This window comes from Pseudopodoces humilis, chromosome 4, assembly GCF_049639895.1.
Source record: "Pseudopodoces humilis isolate 2021_Gansu_Grassland_sample_001 chromosome 4, ASM4963989v1, whole genome shotgun sequence".
Taxonomy (NCBI): domain Eukaryota; kingdom Metazoa; phylum Chordata; class Aves; order Passeriformes; family Paridae; genus Pseudopodoces; species Pseudopodoces humilis.
Window position 1 is genome coordinate 26,005,291 of NC_142203.1, and position 27,087 is coordinate 26,032,377.

Sequence of the window (27,087 nt, forward strand, 5' to 3'; positions counted from 1 at the left end):
TCTTAGGCTTGTCCCCAAGTCCTGTGCCAAATCTGGACTTAAAATATTTACTAATACAATAGGGAGCTGGAGACAGTCAAGAGAATTTGTTTTAAAATCTGAATGCTTGAGGAACCTTTGTTAAATTGTCTTCTCATATTGATGCCCAAAACTACAATGTTAAGCATGAATAAGGGGGAACAAGAGCCAAGTGTTGTACTCTTAAGTATAATAAGAAATGTTCCTCTGTGTGTACTTATTTTTTGTGCAAAAAGGGGAAGCAACAATACTGTTTCCATACTGTACAGGTCTCATGGGCAGAGGTAAAGTCAGTTCAGTACAACAATTCAACCCTGGCACAACTGAAAGACATATCTGAAATGCTTATCTTATTTGCTTGTTTGTTTCCATGCACATGATCACATTCTCTCTGGGCATGATGGGAACAGTTAGATGACTTAGATGTCCCCCAGCAGCTTTAAAGCCTGACATCCATTCTCATCAGAATTTAACAGAAGGTAGCCCTCCATTTCAGTTGGTTTGGTGGAAAGAGGCAGCCTGTGGAAGCAAAAGAGCTACACTCGTTCCTTCTTTAAGGCAAAAGGAGCAACTCAGTTTGCCCTCTCATACTGGCCCCTCAGATGGAGGGGAGTCATCAGTGAATGGTGGTTTGGAGTAATCCACGCTTGTGCAAAAACTAAGCAGAGGCCATGTTCTAGTTTTCAAAGATTCTTTCCTACCTGGAGTAGTCATAAGGCTTATGCTTAAATTTAGGCTTCCCTGAAGACAGGTTATGCACACTACTTGTCTTTTATGTGGATGTTAGTATTCCATTCAGAATGAGCTGCACAGTATTTCTGATAGTATTTAGGCATAAAGTCAAAATGGAAAGTGGAAATCACCTGAAAGGAAGGGAACTGACAATTAGTCCAGTGTTTATGAGCTACTTATTTCACATTGCCTCAAACTGAGATTCTGCACCTGATAACAGCAGAAGGCTAAAACTTGAGACAAGTTGGACGTGACCAGAAGTACCAATATTGAAACCAGGTCAACATGACTTGCTAGAGATCATGCCAGACAAAATGTGGTTCTGTGTCAACTGGGAATTCCTTTATATCTCTCAAGGTTTTGAATCTTATTTGGAATTTCTCTGCTGTTATATAGCTCATATAGTTAACTATAGAATATAGTTAATTGTGTCAAATTCTTCTAATTTTTCTATGGGCTCAAAAGCTATTGGAAATTTACATTTGAGGTGTTCCCATCTTCCTTTATGACATATAAACAGTTGTATTGTATCTATAATAATTAGGATGATAAGTGGTGTTTGTATTTATATTTGACAGATCTCTACCAACAGTTAATGCTAACAAAACTAGAGCACCTATTGACGAAAAAAGAGAATTGTAGCAGAAATTGAAATGAAGGCAGCATTTAATGGTTGAGAGGATGCTCTGGCTACTTATGTTGTTGTCAGACTAAATACATCAGTCTGTCTTTCTTAATTATCTGGTTTCTTCCATTTAGCAGAATTTGAAAGTTAATTTGTTTTTGTAACCCTGCCTCCCTAGTATTAATTTTCTTCTGGCTTTATGGAGCATCAGAATCATTCTACTGACAAATGCTACTGCAGTCACCTTGGGGAATCAGGAATTCAAGGAGTGAAGTTTGGGTGTAATGTGCTTGTATCTGGCTTAGTGCAATTCCCAGATACTTCATGGAAAGCCAGCCATTGCTTACAATTCATCAGCTACAAAACCAGATCTTAGAGGCACAGGTGGGTCAGTGTACAAGAGAGACTGTGTTGTAAGTTAGAAGGGTTGGGACTATTGACAGTCATGCTCCAGGTTCTCACCTGATAACAATCAGCTGTCACTATGTATTTTCTCATTCTGCCAGACCCCATGAAGTAAATATAGCGGTTTAAGCAAGACTCTAAGACTTTTTAACCCATATTAATATTTCATATCCCTGATAACTTGGTTCAAATAGGTAAAAATAGATAAATTTTCCAAAGCCAGAAATACTGCTTTTCCTTTTCCCTTTCCATTTTTCCTTTTCCTTTTCTCCTTTCTGCTTCTGTTTCCGTTTCCATTTCCCTCTTCCTTTCCCTTTTTTCCTTTTTCTTTCCAGTTTTCATTCCCTTTTTTCCTTCTCCTTCTCCTTCTTCTTTTCCTGCTGCCAAGTGGGATGGGATTCCATCCCACAGTAAATGACTCACACCTGGTGCACATGGGGTCCTTAAAATGCATTGCCATGGTGCAGCCAGACTTCAGGTGTGTGGACAAGCTCACCTTTATCTTCATTCCTCTAATATTGATTAATAATGCCATTTTGATAATGTTTGTTTGATAATGCCATAAAGCTTCCAGTGGGCAATGACCCCCCATTAGAAACCAGCAAGTTTTACAGCGCTGTTCTCAAGGATACATCATCGGACCTGTAGAATCTTCAAAGAGGATACTCCAAGCCCTCCTGGGGGCTGGATGCCATCCAGCTCTGGAGATTGCTCGGTATTTTTGCTGAGCAGGAGAAGCTCCAGGGTGCTGGCCCCTGCCGACACAAGACTGGCGCGTTTTGCGCGGGAATGGGCAGCAGATGGGGAGGTGCTGTGGCAGCCCTTTGTGGGGCTGCCTGCGAGCTCTGCTCCAGCATGTGGCAAGGCTGGAGAAAGGCAGGCCTGGGCACTGAGCACTGGGACTGTGAACAGGAGCAAGCACTGGAGGAGGGTATGTCTGCTCTCCTTTTGCTCCCCTTCCCACCATCCCCTCCCTCTAGACAGGCCCTAAGTTCCACCAGGGAACATATTACTTGCAGATGGGCATTTTCTGAAAGTACCAGAGACAAGGTAATGTACAGTTCTGAACAGACACAGAGTTTTTAAGAAATTGTTACTTTTGAAGAAACCATACAATTATTTTCTCCCCTGCTCTCATAAGAAAGAGCAGAATGAAGCCCCTGACAAACCTTATTTTCAGTGTAAACCAATACAATTTTTGATTTGAGTATTTAAATTTTACAACAAAAACTTTAGATGAGTTTGGTTTGGTTTGTTTTTGTTGGTTTTTTTTAGAAACAAAAGCAGGAAGAATTAAACTTCAGTCAACAGATGTTTTCTCTCAGGAAAATCCATCAGAAGTTTCAAGTCAGATTGTGGTGTTGTAGATGGTACTATTCACAGAAGAAATAGGGTGGATTAAGAATTCTTACTGATATAATTCCATATAATTTCACCCAAAAGATCAGGTGAAACCACTGCTATCAGAATACTATGGGAAGAGTATGTGGATCTCTGAGGAATGTATTTTGAATTGTTTATATGTAGGCTTTAGACACCACAGGATTTTCTCTCCCCAGCCATGCAAATGATATGGTAAGGATCTTATGTCAGCTGGGACTCCAAATATTTCAAAAATATATTATAAAATGTTATTATAATACAAATAACAGGGGAAGCTTCCATCCAGCTGGAAGGACATGTGCTGCAACAGTTGGAGACTATATCCAAGCAATTCCATTTGATGAGATACGACTGCCTGTGAGGGATGTCTCCTGGACTCTTGTCTTGTAACATAACAATCAGCTACTTATTTTCCTGAAGACAGGGAAATGAAGTAGGAAGGGAGGACTGGAAATTATGTTTTGACATTCGTGACCTTAAGCCCAGTTTTTGTCAGTTTTGCAATTTATTATGCAGGGCACACAAACACCACCACCACCAATCTTCTGACTTCTGTTCCAGCTCTCAAGATGCTTGTTTTAAGCACAGGATAATTCCCTGTCAATCTTGCTTTCTTGGCAAATTTCTTAAAGGTAATTTTTCCTTTCCCGGGGAGAAGAAACCTTTTCCTAGTGAGCAAGGATAAAACCTATGCATGAGTACCTGCCAGATCTTCATAGATAGCTTTTTGTTAGTCAGGACTTAGGTGTTTTGTGGTTCTTCCCTGCTAGCAGTGACTCCTACAAACAGATAGTGGAGAGCACGCCAGGTCACTTGTGTTTGGTGAAGAACTTGGCTGTGCTGATTACTTCACTAAAGTCTGGTGGAGATTTCACAGGTCTTTCACATGGGAAAATAAAAGAAAATTCTGGAGGTATCAAAGAATTTTTGAACATATGATGAAAGCAGTGTGTCCTGATGCTGCGGTGAAGCAAAATTCCCGTTCTTCAAGTGAATGAGAAGAGGATGAGTGACCAAACTCAGGGCTGAGCTCCCTAGTGGTGCCTGTGGCAGTGGTCTAGAGGAAGGGTTTAAACTCTCATGGCTCTTGGATCAAGCAGTGAGAGGATATTGTTAAAGATATGCATTGTTACTGTGACCATATTTATTTTCTTCTTGTGCTTCCAGTTTCCTGTCCAGGAAGAAATGCCCAGTAAAGTTATATACAAGCTATATATGTACAAGAATTGTTTCTTTGCTACAGTCAGGACCAACTGGAGAAAATCAGCAGCTCCCTAAAACAGCCCTGTACTTCCTCTGACTGCTTTCTCTGAGCTGCACACAAACCACAGTTTTCAGTGGAGGGGGGAGGAGGAGGAAGAGATAATCAGAAGCACATGTAGGCATTAACTAGAGATTTGCTGGACCTTTTTGTAAGCAACAACATCCCTTTTTGTTCAGGGAAGTTGCCTGGCTAGGGGAGCAAGACGAGAAAAAGACCAGCATCACTGAAGCTTAAGGACTGGTCCTTTTCCTGCCCTCCTCCACTGCACTGTGGGGCAATTTGCTACCAGGGCAGCAGCAAAACCCAGTGGCCCAGCCTGTGGCTTGATGTGGGGTACTGCTGAAGGAATGCCATGTCACTTGTTTTTGGTGAAGTCAGCTCTGCCAATTGCTTCACAACAGTCTTACAGAATAGTTTCCTACCCAAATTAGACTGGGGTTACACTTTGCTTTGTCTCAACACCTGCAAAAGTAGGCGAGGGCACTGATTAATTTGTGAAAGACCAAGAGGCTTAGTCACAGGGCAGCAATTGGGACAAACATATTTCCCTGCCTTTGTTTTTAGATCTCATTTAGAAATAAAATCTCAGGACAGGGATCATCGAGCACCGTGTGCTGACACACAGCTTAACACTGCATGGCTTGGGTTTCCACTGGGGATATGGGGTTTACACCTACAGTATAAACAATTACTGAAAATTTCTCCTATTACCTCCAGAGTCAAGCAATGACAAGGCAAGTCTTTCCTTTCCCAGCCCTGCTGATGGGAATACACTTGGATAGCCACTGGTGATTGCCAGTGAGAATGCTAAACACATCTCTCATCCTCTTTCAGGAGAGGTATTTGGTGACTTTGCTCACCAGAAGTTATTTGGACACCACTATGTCAGGTATTTTGATACTAGACATCTGCTATAGGAGTATTTCTCCCAGTTCTCCTGGTTTTTAATGTAGAACATCTGTGTCTTCTTTCCTGAAATAGTTTGTCCTTTCTTTTCCCCCCTTAAAGTAAATTGATGAATGAAATGTCTGCTTTGTTCTTCAGTTTGGTTTGCTGCTGTCTAAAGGTTTTGCAGACACCTTAGCACACATAGAGCAAATAATCCCAGATTCTCTCATGGAAAAACACACATGCTGGCCCATGCACATACACACACACAAAAAAGAAATCATTATAATTTATTTTAACTGAACAGAGTGTCTCGTCTTGGACTTCAGTTTCAACCACATGACCTGATGAACTGTAGATTACCTGAGTTAGACAGCTTGTCTGACCAACTGCAAATAATTTTCCTGTTATGAAGAATGCCCTTGGGCGTTTGTATCTTCTCGTAGGAAAAAACCCTGTTTCCATCTGCATGAAAATGTTGATTTTTGACAGATCTCTTCTTTGGAAATAGTTTAAAGAAAACTAGTGAATATTTAGAGCATCCTGCATTGCTCAGCTAGCAGTAGTACACTTCCAAAGGAGTCAAGATGAAAAGTTTTGTACCAAAACTTTGATTACCAAAATAAGTCATCTTATATACATTTCTCTGCTAAACCAAAGCCTAAGGCCAGAAGTAAATTTCAGTGGAAAACAGTTCTCTGCTGACCTGTTAAGGCTGTAGAACATGCTTTGAGATGTTCTTTTTGCTAATATCACAGGGGATATGAGATTGCTCTTGAAAACAACGGGGGAAACGAGAGGCAAGACAGTTGTGTGCTTCTTTTATTCTCCTGGCTAACCTGTCTAACTTTGAGAACTATCCTGGAGTGCTCAGGAAATGCAGGGTTAAACAAAATTAACTAACTAGTGCTTTAGTTTCAACTAAAGGAAAAAGTCTTCTTGCCTTTTCTCAGTACTACCCAAGCCTTGAGGAAGAAGTCCCTACCATAAAATAAAGATTCTTCCTTCTTGTATTTAGTCTTTGTGTTTTAAATCATCAGGCAAAATTTGAAGGAACAACCACTCCGGAGAATGAAATATCACACATCCTGAAAACATAAATAACTTTCATTTTTGTAAGCCCTGATAAGATGGACAGTAAATGAAATTTTAACAAGATAACTAGTGTTTTGCTTTCCATTAATCCTTGAAGCACCTCCCTCTGGGATAGCTTTGGAATCGAAAATGCATTACTGCACATCTCATTAATACCACGTGTTTTCCTTCAGTAAAAAGAGCTTCTGTCCTACAGGACTTTTGGCACAGAAATCCAAGCTAGGCAGCAGTAGTAAAAGCAACCCATGATTTTCCTTCTGTCTGTCCTCAATATCAACTCTGAAAGCTCTGGAGATTTCAGCATCAGGTGGGACACAATAGGAGATAGTTAGTTGCATGGGCTCACACATAACCAACTACTGTTCACCAACACATATAAATAATTAGAACTAGTTTAATAGAGTGAGAGAAGCACTTGCTACAAAAGTCAGTTCAGAAATTCATAGATTTTGAAAGTCAGACTGGAGAATGCGATCATCTTCATTGGCTTTCATGTAGCTTGCTGAACACTTACAGTAGATTAACAAATTTATTTTGAAAAAAAAACATGTTTTCTAGTATTAAGCCTATCTTGAAGACATAAAAAATGTATCTTACCAGTCCTTATAACTGATGTCTTCATTACATCCTGTAATCAAATATTGCACTTCTAGTTTTATTAGTTTATCTTGCTAAACTAGCTAGTCCCACCAAATGATTAGCTAATCCCTAAAATCCACCAGTACTCATGCAGAGCCTGGAAAAAGCAGAGGAAATGCAAATGGTTTCATTGACACTGAAACTAGCAGAGGCATCCAAACTACTGCACACCTATGATCCACTTCATAATTTCCTGCACAAGGCTGGAGCGGGTCCTGCAGACATGCTGTATATCAATAATTCAAGGAGTGGGACACAATTTACCCTTTCTGGCTGAGAAACTGAAGGCATTGGCTGCTTGTTTCTGAAAACAGTAGCTGTGTACTCAGAGTGCTGTGGGCATAAGGGTATGTGTGCAACAAGTTGTTTCCCATCCCAGATGCTGCGTGCTCTGCAGGGTCCTTTCAGAGAAGTTCTGAAATCAGTTTGGCTGTGAACTGTCATGTGAATTTAAAAAAAAAAAAATATGGGATCCAGAGCCCAACAAACAACCTTTATTTTTTTTTTTTTTTTTTCCCCAAACCTCGGCTACCTTGACTTCCATGCAGGCTTGTTGCTATTTGAATGTTAAACCAAAGGGAGCATCATACACTCCATATCCAAATGTTTGCTCCAGCATTTGGTCAAGGTCTCAGCAGAAAACTTCCTAATTGCTAACTATTTCCTGAGAGATTCAAATAGCCATAATAGTGAGCATTTATGGAGCACATTTTAGGCAAGGTATCCCCTAGGCAGAGCAGAAGCAGTGGACTAGTTCCTGCCAGACACTATTGCTGAGACTCAGAACAATCTGCCTTCTGAACTCAGCAGAGTTCAAGCTCAAGCACTCTGAATGACAGGAAAGCATGACTCAGATGAAGTGTTCTTGTGAAATGTTGCTATGCCCAGCATTCCATACAGTTTGTACACCACAAGAAACAAATACTCAAGGAAGCACTGGTGATTTGGCTAGAAGTGCTAGTAAGTGGAATACTTACATATTTTTAAGTATTTTCCAAATCTTTCGTATTTTTCAATGGAGAAAAACATAAAAATTTTATGTACAAATCTCTAAATAGGCTGGCAATTTAGTAGTATAACACTGCCAATTTATTTAAGAAAAGTTATTACACTATGCAAAGGTTAAGGACTTATGCATGGAAAGTACAATAGGTTTCCTGCAATATGTACTTATGTAGAGGCACTTATGTACTTCTAATCTTTCCATATCTCCTCAGCACAAACTCTGACGCTTGGAATTTGGTTATAAATCCAACCTACAAGTGCTTCACCTATCACATGATGGCTGCACTAACCGGAACAAAGTGGTACTAATCATGCTTCTGCTTTTATGAGCAGCATCAGCAGAGATAATTTTTGTCATCCAAAACATCTTGACTGCTATGAAAAAGGGTTAAAATATCTAGATTAATTTTTTGTGCTTTCAAGAGAAGTTTCAAGAGAATAATAACATGTTCAGTTCCAACGAGCTAGAAAAGTTAAGAAGCAACTTTATCTCAGTTTCCTTGAAAAAAACCAAAAACAATATACAAATTTTTTCAGAGTAAGATAGAATTCACATTTGTAAACATAGCCTGTAGATTTTTATATGGCAAAAAAGTATTAATACATTTACATCTATATCTATATCTATATCTATATCTATATCTATATCTATCTATATCTATCTGCAGTAACAACCAAATAATCTTGTATATAACTTTTTCTTGAGCATTTAACCACTGTTGATGAAAGGTTTGCTTATGCATTAAATAGAATAGAAAAAAAAGAAAATAATGCCAGAACAACCACTTCACCACAGGAAAAATGTGTTATGATGGTAATTCTATGCTTGCTGTCCAGAGTTGTGCAAATCTCTTTCAATGTTACTCTGATGACTCGTGTCTACAAATACTTTTTCTTTCTTTTGGTTTTCTGGAAGACATTTTCAAGTAAAAAAACAGTCATGTGGAAGATGTATAAGACAACTACGATTTTGGAAAGTCACATCTGTGAATTTGAAAACAAATGTGCCCATCAACAGAGAAGAGAAATTTTTAGAACAGGATCTCATTCATTGTTTTGCATAGTGTATTTCTTTTTTTTATTGCTTAGGAAGTTAACTGGATAACTTTGTATGGCTGCATAAAATTTAGCCATTGTTAGCTCTGGTTTTCTTTAGTTTTCACAAAAACTAACCTTGTTATGCATGCCTTATACCTGAAAATAAATAAAAAACCCAGACCAAAATAGTTGAAAACCCAGAGTCTGGTGTATGGCCCACAGGTAATTTGTAAAGATCAAGAGCTATAAAAGTCTGTTCCCTTACTCAGGAAAGGGCCTCTCTGTGAGTGGGCAAAGCCTGACGCAACTTAGACAGGGGAAGTGTGTGCATGCCAAGGACCCTTAAGTCACTGTGTACTTCAAAGCTGTAACTTGAGCTTCCCCAGTGACTTCGCAATAAATCAAATAAACCAGGCTGAGGCAGCAGGGGAGGCAGAACAGGCAAGTGAAAGAGATGGGGAAAAAGAAAGTGCTGTGATAAAGAAATGTTCAAGGAAACAAAGTTGCCCTGCTGCCCAGTCCACAAATGTGAAATTACAGCTGTTGGCTCCAAAAGTGTTTGCTCTCTTCACTCAAGCAACTGAGCTGTGGCATCCTCAAATAGATTTAACATTCATGGACCTTAGGAGTAATGCAAGCCACAGTGCACTTACTGCCTCACACATAATTTCTTCCCAGTCACACAGTTCTGAGAGTTTTGGATTTCATTTTTCAAGTCATGCAAGCAGATGCCACTCAGATACAAGCAACTTACCTTTTAATTGGTAATATTCACCTCAGCCTGGATCTCCAGGTGTCCAACAACAGAGATGCAGGAGGACACAGGAGAGGCAGGTAGACTTTTGTGCATTTTGAAGACCATGGACTTTTCTAAATTAAGACCAGATCTTGGAGCTCTTCACATCTAGAAGTGGAGCACTGGACTTGGATTTACAGATGACTGTTTCAAAATATGATTGCAGCGCCTGATATGATTTGTAAAACATGTTTTTTTCAGAGATGAGTTAGGTGCTCTGTATCAGCCATATCAAGCAGGCTTTTTCATCATGCATTCATCTTTACCCTTAGTGAATCTCAGCCTATGCCTTCACATTGCTGTGGTGCCCTAAACATAAGGCTGCAATTGACAAAACTGACCCATGTAAATTCACTTGTTTTTCTGAATACTGAACCTTGCAGACCATATAAAGGAATAACTAGCTCAAGGGGAGCTAATTTTGCAGAGACCAGCCCTACAGCCTTGACTATTCTTTACAGCTGGAAGACTAGATGAGAAAGGGTTAGTAATTTTAAGTTAAATAAAAATTAATAAGGATGTTGTGGTAAGGAGAGTCTGGATATCATAAATATTTCTCTACTGAGTGTTAGGGAAAAGAAAAGAAATAATGAGTGGGTAGGCAATAAATTATTAAGCTATCGTTCAGGAAATCTAGACAGGGGAATTAAGAAGGAAAGGAATAAAATTCTTAAGGATTTATTTTATTGACTAGTTTCCAACTTAGAAGGTTAGAACTTAACCCTTCATTTTGAGGCAATGGTTATAGTTGGTTCTGTTCCTTATAAGGGATTGCTGATGTTTGTTATTAATCATCTTCATCTTCAATGATATTATAAACCCTAGGAGGCCTGTATAACACAGAAAAATACCAGTAGCACCTGATGGATGGACCTGCAGCTGTATAAGATTACTGCTGCTTTAGACATAAGCAGTCCAAGCATACAGAGATGCAGGATCCAGGGCACTCCCCTGTGAATGATAGAGAGTGATACCATCAAAGAAAGTGAGCCCTGCCAGCCTTTGTGATCTCCTAATTCCAAGCTCTGGCCATAACACTTGCCCAAGAAAAATGGACTTTTCTGGCTGCAGCCTGTGAGCTGCTGACCTAAGGCAACTGAGAAGTCACTTGAACTTACACCAGATGTGCTGTCTTTTAGAGATCAAAGGGATTTTGTGGTGTGGGAGGAGACCTTTCTTCACTTCCTGCTAGCAAATGGCAGTGGAAATCCCCTCTCTGGACATGAACTGGCAAATCTGGAAACTATCCAGAGGGTTACAACAAACAGCCATCAGGCCTTCCCATCTTTCTTGACCACAGCTGGTTGAGATATTGTTCAGAGAGGAGGAGTCCAGGACACTAAATTTTCATAATAGTGATCCTTCTACTCTTCCTCTGATGTATGTTCACTGTCAGAAGACAATGCCATGCTCATCAGCGCTTGCATATACATCTTCATGAACTAACAATGGTCTTGTTGGAGCTGCACCATCACTCCTTGCTTCTAAACTCAGCAACCAGGGTAACTCACAACCAGCTTACGGTAGAAACTCCACAACTATAATGAATCCAGCCAACCAGCTGAGACTCTCACAGTTTTAGAAAGAGACTGCTGAGAGTGGCATGGCATGGCTTGAGATGAACCCTGACACACTGAGGCAAACTATGATCAATTCTTTAAGAGCCAATCATGCCAATATTGACTTTTCAGTACAGGTCACAATGAGCCAATCATGCTCATTAACTTTTCAGGACAGGTCACTGTCCTTGCTCTTCTTTTGCCACCCCACTGTGCCAGCAGAAGGAAATGCAAGTCACACCCTGAGCCTCTAGAGAACAAGATCTGGGGAAGTAGTGAAAATCCATTTTTACTAGTTTTTGAAAATAAGACACCAGATTTTGTATTGAGTTTATTAAGATGTACATCCTTTTTGCTGAGTGAACACTAAATGAAGGAACTCTCAGCAGAGGAAGGGAGGTGAGGGTACAGGGCAGTAACTTTTCAAACTTCTGCCTCAGTATTCTTCCCATCTTATTTTTAGTGCCTTTAGTTCTCATATTTGTTTGCTCTCTTCCGCCTCCACCCCCTTTTCTTCTCTCCTTACATGGGTGGCATATTGCTTTCTTCTTAAATGTTCAAATATTTAGAGATGCCAAGATGATTTAGAAGATCTTGGAAGTGATTTTCTGAGAGTGCATGGGACAGGAGCTGCTAAGCAGCCACTCCTGTTTGTGAAGTCGGTCTGGGAATTTTAAGTCAGTAGTACCCATTTTAGAGCTGATTCTAGGAAATCATGTGCAAGAAAATAAGCTAATTCCTGAATGAATTTGTGAAGAAAAAATAACAAGTAACATATGCAATAACATGGTAGGGACTCATGTAGGAATCAGCAGAGGGGAAAGAATATTTGGTTCAATTCTACCATTCATTTCAGGGAATGGTTTTAAAGCCTCTGCTCAATTTTTTTGATGAAAACGGTAAATGGGAAGACTGATTTCAGTTGTTACATGCCTGGCATTTTGATGGGGGCTTTTACATGGTACAGCCATCCCTATGAATCAGTACTGAAATAAAACATGGAAAATATATATTCATTTACTAGAGATTTTGAAGGTGTAAGTATTTTTGATAGTATTACTCACTGATTAAAGTTAAGCTGAAGTTTACCAAATTAAAAAAAAAATAAAATAATTAAATAAAAAAGAACCACTGTGTTATGCTGAAGATAGAATTTAAAAATATTATCAAAAAAATCTTTTCCCAAAAGAAAAAAGGTAAAAAATTGAGATTCTTTCTTTCATATGGAAGGTAAACCATTTAAAAACAACAAACTGAGTTTTCATTTTTATTTTAAATCCAGGTATAAATTTTGGAGTCAATTCTTTGTCAGATGAATTTATCATATTACAGCTGAATAAGTGATGTATCAAAATGCAGTGGGAACTTAGGAACCTAAATAATTTTCTAAAACAACACCTGTAAGTCTCTACTCAAGCGCTTTTCAGTCTAGCTTAGATACTAGATACTAAAGGATTTTTGTGGAGCCATACAGGTTTAAATTTAACTTGTCAAAGGGGTGGTAGCTTCTAATTTCTGAAAAACTAAGAATCTAAAAGGTGAAGTGGCCCAAAGACCTTTAATGCCCTCTGACATCAGGGTCCGACTTATGTGTGAGGATGGCTAGAATAGCTCCCAGTGCTGCCTTAAAGACATCCAGCTGTCCCAGGGCAAATGCAGCTGCTTATGGAGCAGCTGGCACTCTGCCATGCCTTACACGACGCCACACAGAGGTAAATCAAGACTTCAAAGCCAGGTTTCCAGTCTCCTTAATGCTCCGTGCTGCCATGGCTACTCTGCATTAAAAAGAAAATAAGAAAGTGTTTTTTAACTGCTGGGATTTGTACCCAGTCCTAAATATCCACATTGTCATATGCAGCTCTGTGTGTTCAAGGTGGTAACAGAGTTGTTATCAGGCATTAGCAAAGACTGACAACAGCTACCAGTTTAGTTCTGCTTTTCCATCCACTTTGTCCACTTACTGCAAAAAGGAATCAAAGCACCATGGCTCCCCCAATGAAAAATGTCTTTTTCAAAACCATTTCTGTGAATAAGGAATCCTCCTCAAAAGCCTTTCAATGGGAAGTATACAATCATTCATTCTTAAACTGGGCAATGACTTTGCTTTCAATCTTTGATCCTATTGTCCTCAGCTAATGAGGAGCAATATTCTGTTTGGAAAGGGTGTAGAGGGTTTATACCATTGTCATTGGAGGGGTGGGGAGGGGAGAACCTCTTCCCCCTCCTTCTTCACTGGAATTGATTACTGCATAGTTGGTCCTCTCACATATTCTCATTCCTCTCTTCTTCAGCTGCAATTACATCTGTGCAAAACCCTCTTTTTTCTTCTTAAACAGGCTGTCACAGAGGTGTTATTAGTTGGTTCTGCCTTGATCTTTCTGTCCTTCTGCTCTAAACTCCCTCCCAAAAAAAACAAACGCCAAGCTCACTGTAGTCACAGAACTCCCTAAGAAAAGGGTCTTACGCTGTTATACTTGGAACATGTACCAGAAGATGGAACATGTATTCGCCTTGAGGCAAATAATACCCCAGGAAAAAAAATAAAACACAAACAAAAACCGACCAGGTTAAAATGAAAAAAAGCTTGTCTTCAATAATTCTGTTTGTATGTAATTGTATTGGGAAGTGCCCCAAATTTCTTTTCCTCAGCTACTGTGTCCTGGGATCAAGTAGGTCAGGACAGAAACTCTCAAATGCTGCAAACTGGTTTTGTGTGGCCTGGTCTTGATAGCAGAATGGGGGTTCCAGGGGTGGCTTCTCTGAGAAGATTCTGCCACTGGCCAAGGCCAAGCCCATCAGTGACAGTGACATCTTTGCGATAACATATTTAAGAATAAAAAAAAATTAAATTATTGCACAGGAATAATTGCAGTCAGAGCAGAGTGAGAATGTGTGAGAGGAACCACCCTGTAGACACCCAGGTCAGTGGAGAAGGAGGGTAGGAGGTACTCTAGACACCAGGGCCGAGATTCCTGTGCAGCCAATGGTGAGGACCATTGTAAGACAGCTGCACCCCTGCAGCCCATGGAGGACCATGGTGGAGCAGTGATGCAACTGCAGCATGGAAGATTCCATGCCAGAACAGATGGATGCCCATGGATCTCCCAGAGCAGGGGGATGTGGGTAAGGAAAGGTGGGTATTCACTGTTTACATGCAGAAGCCTCATGCGTGGGGTTACAAACCCTGGTGCTGTCCAGCATTGTGTTGTACCCCTGTAACACCCCTGCATTGCAAGTGTGTGCTCTGTCACAAGCACCTACCTGCAAACAGACAGGGACAAAACAATGAGCAAAGGGCAAAGCAATGAACAGTGCATCAATTGCCATGGAAGACTCACTGCTGATGGTTCAGGAGTGCCAGAGTTTGGAATTGCTGGGAAAGTCAACAGGGCCATGAATGCCGTGAGTGTTATCTCTGAGTAAGGGAGGGCAGAACACCTGGCTCAGAGAAATTTTCGGTTTCATTTAAGAGCTTTTATAGAGCTTTTATAGATAGGTTTCAAATTTCAGAAGCATGATTTCAGTGAAGCGATAGGGGCGAAAGCCTATGAAAATGAGAAGCAAAGGTTAATGGTTTTGGTTGTAGACCATGATGTTTTGGAACTGAAGACAAGAAAGTTTTGAGAAGTGCTGTGCTTCATAATTAACTGAGGAATTTTAAACTAATGCATACTCCTTGTTACATTTAAAAATATTACAGACATAATTTTCCAGTGGAAAGGTTTTATTATTTGGTATTTTATTTCAGCTCAACATGGTCAATGCAGTGTGACAGTAACAATATGAAATTCACACAAAATAAAGACTGGTGGACAAATGACATGACAAATGGAAATGTTATTAACATGCTATTAATATACATAAGATGCAAGAATAAATCTTCATTAAGTCATTATATTGTAAAGAATGAAGAAATTTTGTTAAGTTCATTGTAACAGTATTAAATGTTTAGTGGGATATCCAGAGAAGGAAAAATTTAAAATGTAGAAAATGAAATTTTGGTGGAAGAACACAAGCTTTCTCAAAGAAAAGCTGTAGACCAAGATTCTTGATCTTAGACCAAGAGTAAATTGATAATGATCAATATGGTAAACTAATAAAAAACCCCAACTTTAAGACGTATTCAGTGGCTTAAGATAAATGTAATGCAGATAAGAATCTATGTTCTTATAGATAAGGAGAACTTGGCAGTTTTTCCTAAAGATGTATTATTCTTTTTCTCATTAAAACAGTGAAAAGTACATCCATTTCACCAATTTCCTTACAAACCTCAGAAATAAAGCTCACACTTGGTATTTGCAGTTGATCTAGCTCTGGTGTTTATTGATTCTTTAGTAATATTTTTAGTTAGAAAAGTAAAATTTGTCAGAAAATAACCTGTGATTCTTTCCTTTCTGAAGGAAATATTTTCAGAAGACATGCCCTATTGACATTGGAGTGACACTGAAACAGCTTCATTTATATCCATTCATTAGTATAAATATCAAACTTATACTCATTTGTTTAAGTTGTAATCATATGTCTGTTTTTCACTTACAATTACTCTTACACAGTTACATCCCCATACAAATGATAATCCACATTACCTGACTTTGTATTACAAAGCTATTCCAGAAAAAAAAAATGGGACACGCAGTGGGTGACATCTGTCTCCATGTCTGTGTAGCTACAATGGCCACTGGAAACACTAGGACTTGGCTGCTTTTCCAGAAAATTAAGATTGCTACTGCGTACAGCAAGTAGAGGAGTTCCCTATTTTTTTTTTTTATTTTCTTTAATCCATTCATTCCGTATTTCATTGGCAACATATATTGGCTAAAGAGGGAACAAAAGACCAGAGAAACCCTGTAATAAAAAATAATTAAAAAAAAAAAATTAGGGATGTGACCATTAATATTAAAAAGCCCTTGCACAATGTGCATATGATAAGCAGAAAGAGAACAGAATTCTTCCCATCAGTAGTGTACATTCAGTGATGACGTTCCATTTGGATGTACAAATTTATCACCACAAGGCACTGGATAATTTCATTAAGTTCTGAAGTGCAGAAAAATATTTGTTTCAACACTGTCATCTTTGTGTGCAATAACTTCTGGTCACAAGCCATGAACTGAGCGTGCATGGTCTCCTGCACGGGAAGCTGAAATCTCGGGGATCTTCAAACAGAAGAACAAATGTTCAGCTGAAGGGAAGGTGTGGCTGGCAGCTGGCAGGGTTTTTACTGAGTGGAGGATCTGTGCTGGCAGTGCAGCTACACGCAAGCTGTGCAGGGCTGTGTGAAGGGAGATGGCAGCACTAACTCGTGTCCTGTGCGGTACAGAGTTCTTCAGCACAAACAAGGGCCTGCAAAGCCTCCCAAAGTATCTCTTGTCTTCTTCCTCTGCGTTACCCTTCCCTCCCATGGTCCACTTCTACCCATGCTTCCCCCTCCCCTTTTATACTCTTGCTGAGCACAAGATTCAAACCTCTTTGAAACAGGTTGTTTCCAGAGGCAAGCTCCGAGTTCTGCATCAGTAGGTTTTTGTCCCTCCTCAAAGGCCAAGCAGAGGAAGGCACACATGGTTTGCCCCACAATTCTACCCTCCAACACTCACTGAAACCCTACAGAATATACTTTCTCCCAGACAAACCCCCTTTTTCATTCCTTTGCTTAATGTGCTGAATTACCAGCTTGTTTGGCCCTGTCTTTTTCCACTGGTTAGGTGTCTGGAACCAGCATTTCTCTGGACTTTCTAACAGGCTGGTACTAGTGCTGCACACCCCACCGGCACTCACCATGAGAAAAACCTCATGAATCCAAATCAAACACCACATCGTGGTACTAATGAACTGCACCTTAGCACCAAAGGATGTCATGTTAACTACTTCTGTGGCCTGGGACAATTTAAAAACACAAATGAAAGCACCTTGTGTGACTCCTGACAGGAGTCTTTGAAACTAATGCAGAGTCATTCTAGTAATGTCTAATGAGGTGAAAAACTAATAGAAAGATGGAACAACAGGCTGTTACACAGCTACAAATGCAGAACATGGTATGTAAACTTCATTTTTCAATAGTCTTTTTAATGGCAGGAATAAAATATTGCTAATGCAGTTTTGCAATTCTAGGCTTGCTGATCCAGAATGACTTATATTTGTTCTCTACAAGGAAATATATATATATATACATATATATATATATATATATATAAAAAATATATATAACATACTAATAAAACTAGCATATGTAATGAATAGTTGAATACATGGGTGTTCTAGCCACCATGGCCACCCAGAATTTCTGTTGAACTAATCCATGTCTAGTCAATGTCAGTTTTGGTAGATCTGTTCGGTACCTTGTGGAAGGAAAGAAAAAAACCCTAGAAAATTCCAGATAATGAATAATCAGAGCAGTAAGCAGGTATGGTGTGACAGTAGATTCAGCTCAATAACAGAAAACAAGCGGGCCAAGTCATAACTTACTATGAAAGGCAGATTCAAGTAGACTAGGTTATATGGAAAAAGGATAGCTTAGCAAATGACTAAAGCCAGGGCTTTAGTTCATAATTACTAAATAATACTTACTCTCACTTTGCCCTAAGACTTGCCAGAAATTTCTGCAACATGCCTTCATTTAGCAATGCATCTGCTAAGGGAGCAGAGCAATCACAGTGGTGGCAGCAGCCACACCACATAAGGTGTGCCAACAGCCCAGTGTTTTCAGAGAAGTTGATTCTAGCTTGATGCACACATCTCCTTTTCCTTGCTAAGAAAAGAGCACTTCATGTAATGGGATGACTAGATATGGATGTGTGCATGCTTGTGGGCACAGGCAGGGGAGTGGCACTGGAGGGAACACAGCTCAGTCAGCCTCAGTGAGGCACCCTGCAGATCCTTCCTATCTGTACATCAAGAACTTTCACATGTCTGGGGATACCACCTGAATACTGAGTTGTAAACCACAAAGGAGTTCAGGGGCAATTCCAAAAGCGAATTAAAGACAGGTCAGCTTCCACAACCCATTGTAAAAATTATGCTGTTTGCTGTGCATACAGACGTCTGTTTCATAGCCCTGCCATGCCAATCACTAACTCTTTTTTAGACAAACAGTGAACACCTTGACAAGCTACAGACAAAAGAAGTGACCTTAGAAAGAGAACTCTGTGAAAAAATGGATTTATTTTCTCTGTTTTTAAGAGGAGCAATAGCTATTAGCTGTTATAGTAAATCACCAGTTGCGAAGTTTCAAACCCTTGATTATCTATTGGGAAAACTGCAAAGCACCCTGAGCCCAATCCAGAGAAGCTATTAAGCATGTGCATCATATTAGGCATGCATGAAAACACAGTAAGATCAACATATCTGAGTTTAGCATATGTTTAAGTGCTTTACTGGACTGGGGTCAGAGTGCATTGCAACTTGCAGGATGAACTTTTATGAGAATCTAAGTGCTTGTGTCTGAAAACAACAGTACATGATGGAGACCTATTTGAAACTACACTCCATCTCCAGATATCTTAAACTACCATTCCATGTTCCATTTGGTGAAGAAACTCTTCTAAATTAACAGAACTATGGCTGTGTATCTCCATGTGGAGACTGATGAATGGCATCTCCTTTTCGCCTGCCCTATCTACCTCTGAACTAGAGTACCAAATAAAGAAAATCAACCCAACACACAGCAGGATCTTCCTTTTCATTTTACAGAACCTTGACATTTTCCATGTACCACACCTAGATTTCATTTGGCCTAATTGTCTTGACAGTCAGGAATCTATACCTAGCTTCAGGGAGATAAGGAAAAAAGAAAGGTGGTAAAATAACTACACTGCCTGATTAGAATATGAAGGAAGGGGACTGCAGCTGTTCAGCCCTCCCTTCACCCTTCCAGCAAACATGCTGACATATATGTTCAATCAGATTCTTTGGGGGATTTTTTTAATCTTTCTTTTTAAATCATTTTACCTTGACATCAGCAAACTTCCTATATTTTGGCTGAATTTTCATGACCTGTGACAACTTACTCCCACTTAGGTAGGTAGAATGTATGTTTGCAAGCACCAGCACCAAATCAACCTCTCTGCTCTGTTAAAATCATAAACCCCTCTGAAGCAAACTGTGTTGTGCACATGCTAAGCAAGTGGAGAACTAAGCCCACAATGTATGCCAAATAATGAGTGACTGAAAGGTGGAAAGATAAAACTGCAGCTGGAAAAGGAAAGCAAACATATTATAGGTGGACAAACAGAGATGAGTGGAAGGTCCTATCCAGCTGCCCCCTTCTTCCTGGCTCAGGAAAGAAAATAGTTTTGAAGTCCTAAGGTCACAGACAGAGTAGAAGAGAGGGCAAGAGCCAGACTTGGAGCTGAAGCACTTCCACATTTCAAGGGGTGTTGTGCAAAAAAATAACTGACAGATGATTGGTAGGGGAAATGAAGCACCTTAAATGGAAGTTAATGAATCAAAGGAGGCCAGTCTCTCCCTAACACTATAATATTCCACAAGCATTAGTCCACACAACATGGAGTGCAAACTTTTATTTATTCTTTGTTCTGTGCACCTGCAGCAGCATTCTCCTTATTTAGTTAAATTCTTCCTGTGAATTCAGTTGATCTAGACATTGAAATGCCTTTTTCATCATTATATATCTTCTGTGTCTGGACATCTGGCTGCAATCTCATGCTCTGTGAATGCAAGGAGTACAATGAGGTAGTATTACCCGATCATTCTTATAATCTGTGGGGCAAACATCTCACAAGCATAAATCACTGCAACTCCTCTGAAGTGAGGGAAGCAAGGCAAAGTATCTGTCCACAAGGAGTAATTAATCTGTTTTAATGAGTGTGTTCCATTGCAGAGGAATAAACTATGTTTATTTTTCAGTAGTGGGATAGAAGCCCTCAATAAACATTATCTTCTCCTGTTTGCCTCCCTTACTTCACCAGCTGTCTCTAATGTGTGTGAAGCTTTGAAAACATCCCTATTATTAGCCTTTGATTTCTCCCAGGCCCCTGAACCTTGTTGAAAGAAGGCATGGAATTTGAGATGAAGCTGTATCTCTTCAGTCCTATGCAACTCGAGGAGTTAAAAGCATTCACACAGGCATAGAAATGAGGAAATAAGGGCTACTGACTAGAAGGATGATCTAGTTCCTCTGATTCTCCCTCCTGGAAAAACCCCTTGCAATTTTTCCTCTTGCTCAGGCAGGACAGAAAGCCTCTCTGCATTAAATGGGGTGGTCAGGGACCAAAAGTCATAATGCAGGTAGAATGCTAGTTATGAATGGGCACCATTACAATTGAAACAGCAGGCCTGAACTTGTGCTTAGATTTTGATGACACTTAAAGATGTACAACACAGGGAGAAATGAAGCAAAAGTTACAGAATGCATTTGCAGGGAATAAAAAGGTAGAAATGTTGAAAGGCAGATGGGAGGAAACACTGGCCACTGACAATCCTGAACGTGAAGGAAAAAAAATATCCAACAGGGAAAATACACTGGTATCAAGCAGTTTCAAAGTTTCACCTACTGCAAAGAAATTTTCAGCTGCTGCATGATAGTCCCAGGTCTGTTGGCTATTCCCTGCTGACTGTTATCTCTCTGGATCATGAAATAGGGAGGTCTGTTCAGGTGCCTACATCAGTTGTGCGCAAGGTAACTCCTACCTGTGTACCTAAGAACAATGCTGCTCTCTAACCCTTTTCCTGTGTGACACCAGGTGACACCCATGGACAGGCAGATGATGAGAAGATGATGACATCATCTGTGTGATCAGGTTGTCTGTCACAAACTTTTCCATCTCCTAGTCATACATGGACATACTATTACATATGCACAGATACAGAATAAAGTCACTGCCATGGTGTTACTCTAGATCCTATTTTAAATTCAACAGACAAAACTGTTTTCAGGGTTTCAGTACACAGATGATGACTTAGAATGGACGTTAAAGACTCATCTTATGTGTACAGCTGCCTCACAAGCACAAACAAATAATTCCCATCATTCTTGAAAAACTAAGGAATTTTTAAATATCTCTAGTGAGTGCACAGAGAGAGTGATTCCCAGTCCAGTCAGTCCCTAGATCCACTGTCCTTCCTTATAATTGTAATGTCCTTTCTCATACTGAACCTGGGTCTTATTTCCTCCTACTTTTTCTAAACATCTGTAATAGAAGGGACTGCAAATAATCCCCCTTGTCTATGCAGAAAGCTTTCACAGTTTAGAATATTGTTTTCTTCCCCCTCTATTATCTTGCAGACTAAATAACTGGTTTTTGTGTAGCTCTCTTTCATCAGCTACATTTTCCAGGTTGTTCTCATTGGCCTCCTCCTAACTCTTTCCAAATGATTAACATCCTTTCTTAGACTTTTCCAACAATGTACAAATACAAGACAAAACTATGGAGTTTTGACCTTGGAGCAGGCAAGTAAATGTTATCTTCTACCTAAGGCAGTTAGGACACCTGTTTTTCTCCTCTAAACTTTACTATTGATTATTTTATTCTTAAACAAAGTCCTTCCCCACTGGCCATCTACAGCAGACTGTATGACTTGTTTATCTAGACTTCTAACTTTTCTGGAGAGGAGCTTTTTGTCTGTACAATGCCTTTCAGATATTGCCTGAAGTAGCTCAAAAATAATGTATAAAATAATTGGACATTTTTTGGCCACTTTTTTCCCCCCAGGTTTATGAGAACTTAAGGCCATAACCTTCAAATTGATGTCTATCACATTAATTTAAATATTTCTTATCCATAAATGATGTAATTTTTAGGCTCTGGTAAAATCTCTTCTGTTTTCTCAACTGAGATCTCTGTGTTCAAATTGAGACAGAAAATATGCAGGAAGGCAGTCCTAAACTATTCTATTAGCTATTCAGTTTGCAATAAAATAACTAAAATAACTATATAGCCTGAATTTTTATGTTTTCCCTTGAGAATCTGGCACTTGTCTTTTGACTCAAGTGGACAGGTGGGTTACTGTGCAAATGTGTTATCTGCCAACATGATGCTGCTCTGAGGGAAAATAAGGAGTGGTCCCACTCTCCCCACAATCTCTTCTTTTCTTCCTTCACCAAACCCCTCTGGCAAGCCCAATAGTACAATTTCCCTCTTTGCACTGACAGCCCCCATGTTCCTATCTCCCTTGGAGCTTCCCAAGGGTGTTGGAGAAAATCTATTTTCATTTAAGCCTGCTGTCCTCTTATACCTGAGAGCTGATGCAGTTCTTACTGCATCCAGGTTCTGCTGGATTTCCAGATTGACATGGAACTACTTCAGGATGTGAAATATCTGGCTAAAGAAATCACAATTACTCTAAAAAATAGCCTCAACCCCTAATCCCTTTGGTATATGTGTCTTATTGTTCAGTATTTTGTCCACAGGTAAAGCATTTAAAATATTTGTGGAGAGTAGATGAGATATAAAGAAACAAAATCTGTCATCAACTACTGGAGACTTCAGCTGCTAACCCAAAAAGGAAAGAACATTTTTCAAAATTAAATTAAAACATATTTTGAGACATGACTTCACTCTCCTCTTGTTGAAGAGACATGAAACAGACAATCTTCTGTATTTCATGCCATACCTACAATTAGGGTGCAGCTGATGTCTGCAGCAAGGAGTTGGAACAAGATACATACATCTGGTACAACTTGATCAAACTTAGTCATTGCAAACTTTTCTTACACTTTACTCCTCTGAAAATAAGTAACAGCTTTTTAAAAAGGGACCCATCTTTTCCTCATTTTTCTTCAAGTTTTTTACATCACACACAAACACCTACTGGTCCTAATGCATAACACAAAAACGGATATCTAAATATTAGGAGAGAGTAACTATTAACACATTCTTTCACCACATCTTTTCCTAGCAGCATGTATTGAATATCACATAAAGTGATTTAAAGATCTGTAATCACACATTAAAACATACTACTATTTACTCTTCCTCAGATTCTCTTCAGAAATAAACACACACTGTGAGAGGGGCCAGAATAGGTGTAAGTCTACCACAGCAACAAAGCAGCAACAAGCCCTCTCGTCTGATGAGTCTACACATGGAATTGCTCTCTCACACTCCCACTTTTCCATCTAGGATCAGGGCAATCTCACCAGGCAAGAATCCTGGAAAACTCTGTCTTTTCCTTTTTTTTTTTTTTTTTTTTTTTTTTCTCCAGGACTGTGCAAGGACAGCAAGGGGAAAGTTCTGGAAAAATAGCAACAGCGTGTGAGCCAATGGTCTGCTCTGCACAAAGCATGTGTAATTCTTTCCCTCTACTATTCACACAGTAATTCCCCAGCCACAGCCTTGTATTCTCCCACATCATCATGAGAGGAATGATTCCAACAGATTTCAACAGTCTAGTAGCAAACAGAGCAACCAGCAGTACTTGGGAAAATGTAAGCTGAGAAGATAGACTGGCCAACTAATGAAAAAAAATTGAAATAAATAAAAATAAATAAAAATAAAAAAGGAAGCTGTGAGATATATTACTGGAATCCAGACAAGAAAAATGTCTGTTCTGGCACCACTGCAGCCAAACAACAATAACAGGTTATGACCCACACTATACATGGGGAATTAGGCACACAGCCTTTGCATTCAGCTTTCTCACAGGGATATGAGGTAAGGTCATGCCGTGCTGGTTCACAAACTTCTGTAACTCATCATATTATGAAACTCAAATTGGCACATAGAGAGAGAGAAAAGGGAAAAGGAATGGAAACTTTGGGGAGGGTGTTCCCATCCATCCCTCTCATACCCTGACAAAGCTCTTCAGCCACACACTTGGACATTCCCCATCTATTTTATTTCTGTAGAGAGTGTACTGTATTGTTTACATGTCATGTTTCATTGAAGCTGGTGAGGGAAGGACTAAACATCTGGAGTTTTGGGCAGCTGTTTTGCAACAGTTCTTGTTTCAAGAAACACTGTTTTCAGTTACCTCTGCATTGTCATGTCAAATCCTGACTGAAAAGATCTTTTCTTTTTCTTTTCTTTTCTCTTTTCTTTTCTTTTCTTTTCTTTTCTTTTCTTTTCTTTTCTTTTCTTTTCTTTTCTTTTCTTTTCTTTTCTTTTCTTTTCTTTTCTTTTCTTTTCTTTTCTTTTCTTTTCTTTTCTTTTCTTTTTTCTTTTCTTTTTTCTCTTTTCTTTTTCTTTTCTTTTCTTTTCTCTTTTCTTTTCTTTTCTTTTCTTTTCTTTTCTTTTCTTTTCTTTTCTTTTCTTTTCTTTTCTTTTCTTTTCTTTTCTTTTCTTTTCTTTTTTCTTTTCTTTTCTTTTCTTTTCTTTTTCCTTTTCTTCTTTTTTCCCTTCCCTTCCTTCCCTTCCCTTCCCTTCCCTTCCCTTCCCTTCCCTTCCCTTCCCTTCCCTTCCCTTCCCTTCCCTTCCCTTCCCTTCCCTTCCCTTCCCTTCCCTTCCCTTCCCTTCCCTTCCCTTCCCTTCCCTTCCCTTCCCTTCCCTTCCCTTCCCTTCCCTTCCCTTCCCTTCCCTTCCCTTCCCTTCCCTTCCCTTCCCTTCCCTTCCCTTCCCTTCCCTTCCCTTCCCTTCCCTTCCCTTCCCTTCCCTTCCCGCACCTTCCCTTCCCTTCCCCTTCCCCTTCCCCTTCCCCTTCCCCTTCCCCTTCCCCTTCCCCTTCCCCTTCCCCTTCCCCTTCCCCTTCCCCTTCCCCTTCCCCTTCCCCTTCCCCTTCCCCTTCCCCTTCCCCTTCTCCTCTTTTAGGAAGGATGGTTCATTGCTTTTTCTCTCTGTTTTAATATTTTTCTAAAAATCAGTACCTTTGGAAGCTCCTATAAGGCCACATGTTTTCTAGAGTTTACAGCTGGGAAGTGTCAGGAGGTGTAGTCTGCCAAAAAATAGGCATCACAAACAAAAAAAAAAAAAACAAACAACCAAACAAATCAAACCAAACCCAAGCAAAAAACCCAAGCAAAACAAAAAATAATCAAGTTCCCTACAGATAAAAAAAAAATTCCTTAATCTGAAAGAACTGGAAATATTTGGCCCATGGCTTCTTCTGCTCCTCTGGCACCATGAAGCCCATGGAAGCAGAAATCTAATAATCTCTTCTCCTTAATGGGAACTCCCTTTAATGGGTCCAAAAGGTCAAACACAGAACATTTTCCATCTGAATGCCTGCAGGTATGCACTGCTAAGGTGAGTGTTGTCTTACTCTCTGTTGAAATACCTCTGTTGACATACTCCTGTGCAATGGATATCATTCTCTTGTCAGTCTGGATTTTAATGGAGCACGCTGCAACACTTCCCTGACCTGTATCCCACTGTACACTATATCCCATTGGAACTACGAGAGCTCATCACAAAAGATTCATCTGTTTCTAGAGATTAGTCACATAAACAACTCTTTATTCGCTTACATCTTGCACAGAAGATTGGCTTTGACCCAAAATCCTTTAACTCATCAGAATTTAAGAGAAGGCTGGATGAAAGGATGTATATGTGTGTGAGGATGGCTATGGCAATACCCACTTCAGTTAAAATAATTCTTAATATTTACCTGTGTTCCTTGTTTTCTGGTGGATGTTACACCAGTGAAGGCTCTCTCTCCATGCTCAAATGAAAAAGTTGGTCAGTTGTAATGCCCTGTGTGCTGCTGGAAGAAAACACTTCAGTTTTCTCATGTCTGTGAAATCACCAAGTTGCAAAAGAAGTGAAATCCAGGTATGTGTTTTCCTGATGAATAACCACAAACATTACTGCTGAGGTACCGCAGCTGACCTGATAATTTGTTAATAGTAATAATTCGCTAAAGATAATAATTTGCTCTAGGTGATCCCAAGGTCTTTGTTTTCCCTTTTCTTCTCCATGTCTCCTCTGTTGTGATAGGTAGATGTCTCTTGCAAAACTGACCTGGGGTTGCTGAAGGACACTGAAGAACATCTGGCCTGAACACTGAAGAACATCTGAAGAACATCACAGCTTTCATACATATTTTTTTTTCTTTGAAGAAAACACTACTGTGCATACCTAACTAGTAGTAGGTTTGGATTTTTTTTCTGCAAAGTTAAGGTACAAATACCCTTAAAAGAACTGAAAATTTAGATTGTCAGTTGTCCTCTCTCTTCATCCTGGGAGTTCTCACACTCCTCTGTGAAGCAGGGTATTTTTTGTGGATTCTCTCATTTGCTAAAGTGTCTCTATTCAACATAGATAATAAATATCAAGAAATACTTCAGCTTAGCATAAGCGTCACCATGCATTTTCAGAATGAGGCATGTTTTGAAGTCCTCAAAAAGATAGAGGAAATCTTCTTATGAGCATGGAAAGATTCCCATTAGTTTTCAAATCAACCTTCAAAAAATCCTGAGGTAACCCTTTTGGATTGGTAAATTGATGCCAAGAACAACAGTAAGGCTGAAGTTTAGCAACAGCTAAGTACATCTTAGCCTGAAATAGACACTGTAAAACATTCTCTACAGTCATTTGAACAAGCTATTTTGACTTTGGCATTGCTTTATAACCAACCAGTTGGCATTATCCACAAAGCCCAGACATCACAACTGTGGAGATTAAGAAAAAACAACTTGTAGTCTGCCCTCAAAAGTTATAAAAGAGAGTAGAACCCAATGGACAATGAATGAAATAGTAAAAAAGAAATTCAAGAAATAGTAAAAATGCTATTCCATGGCCCCATATGACTT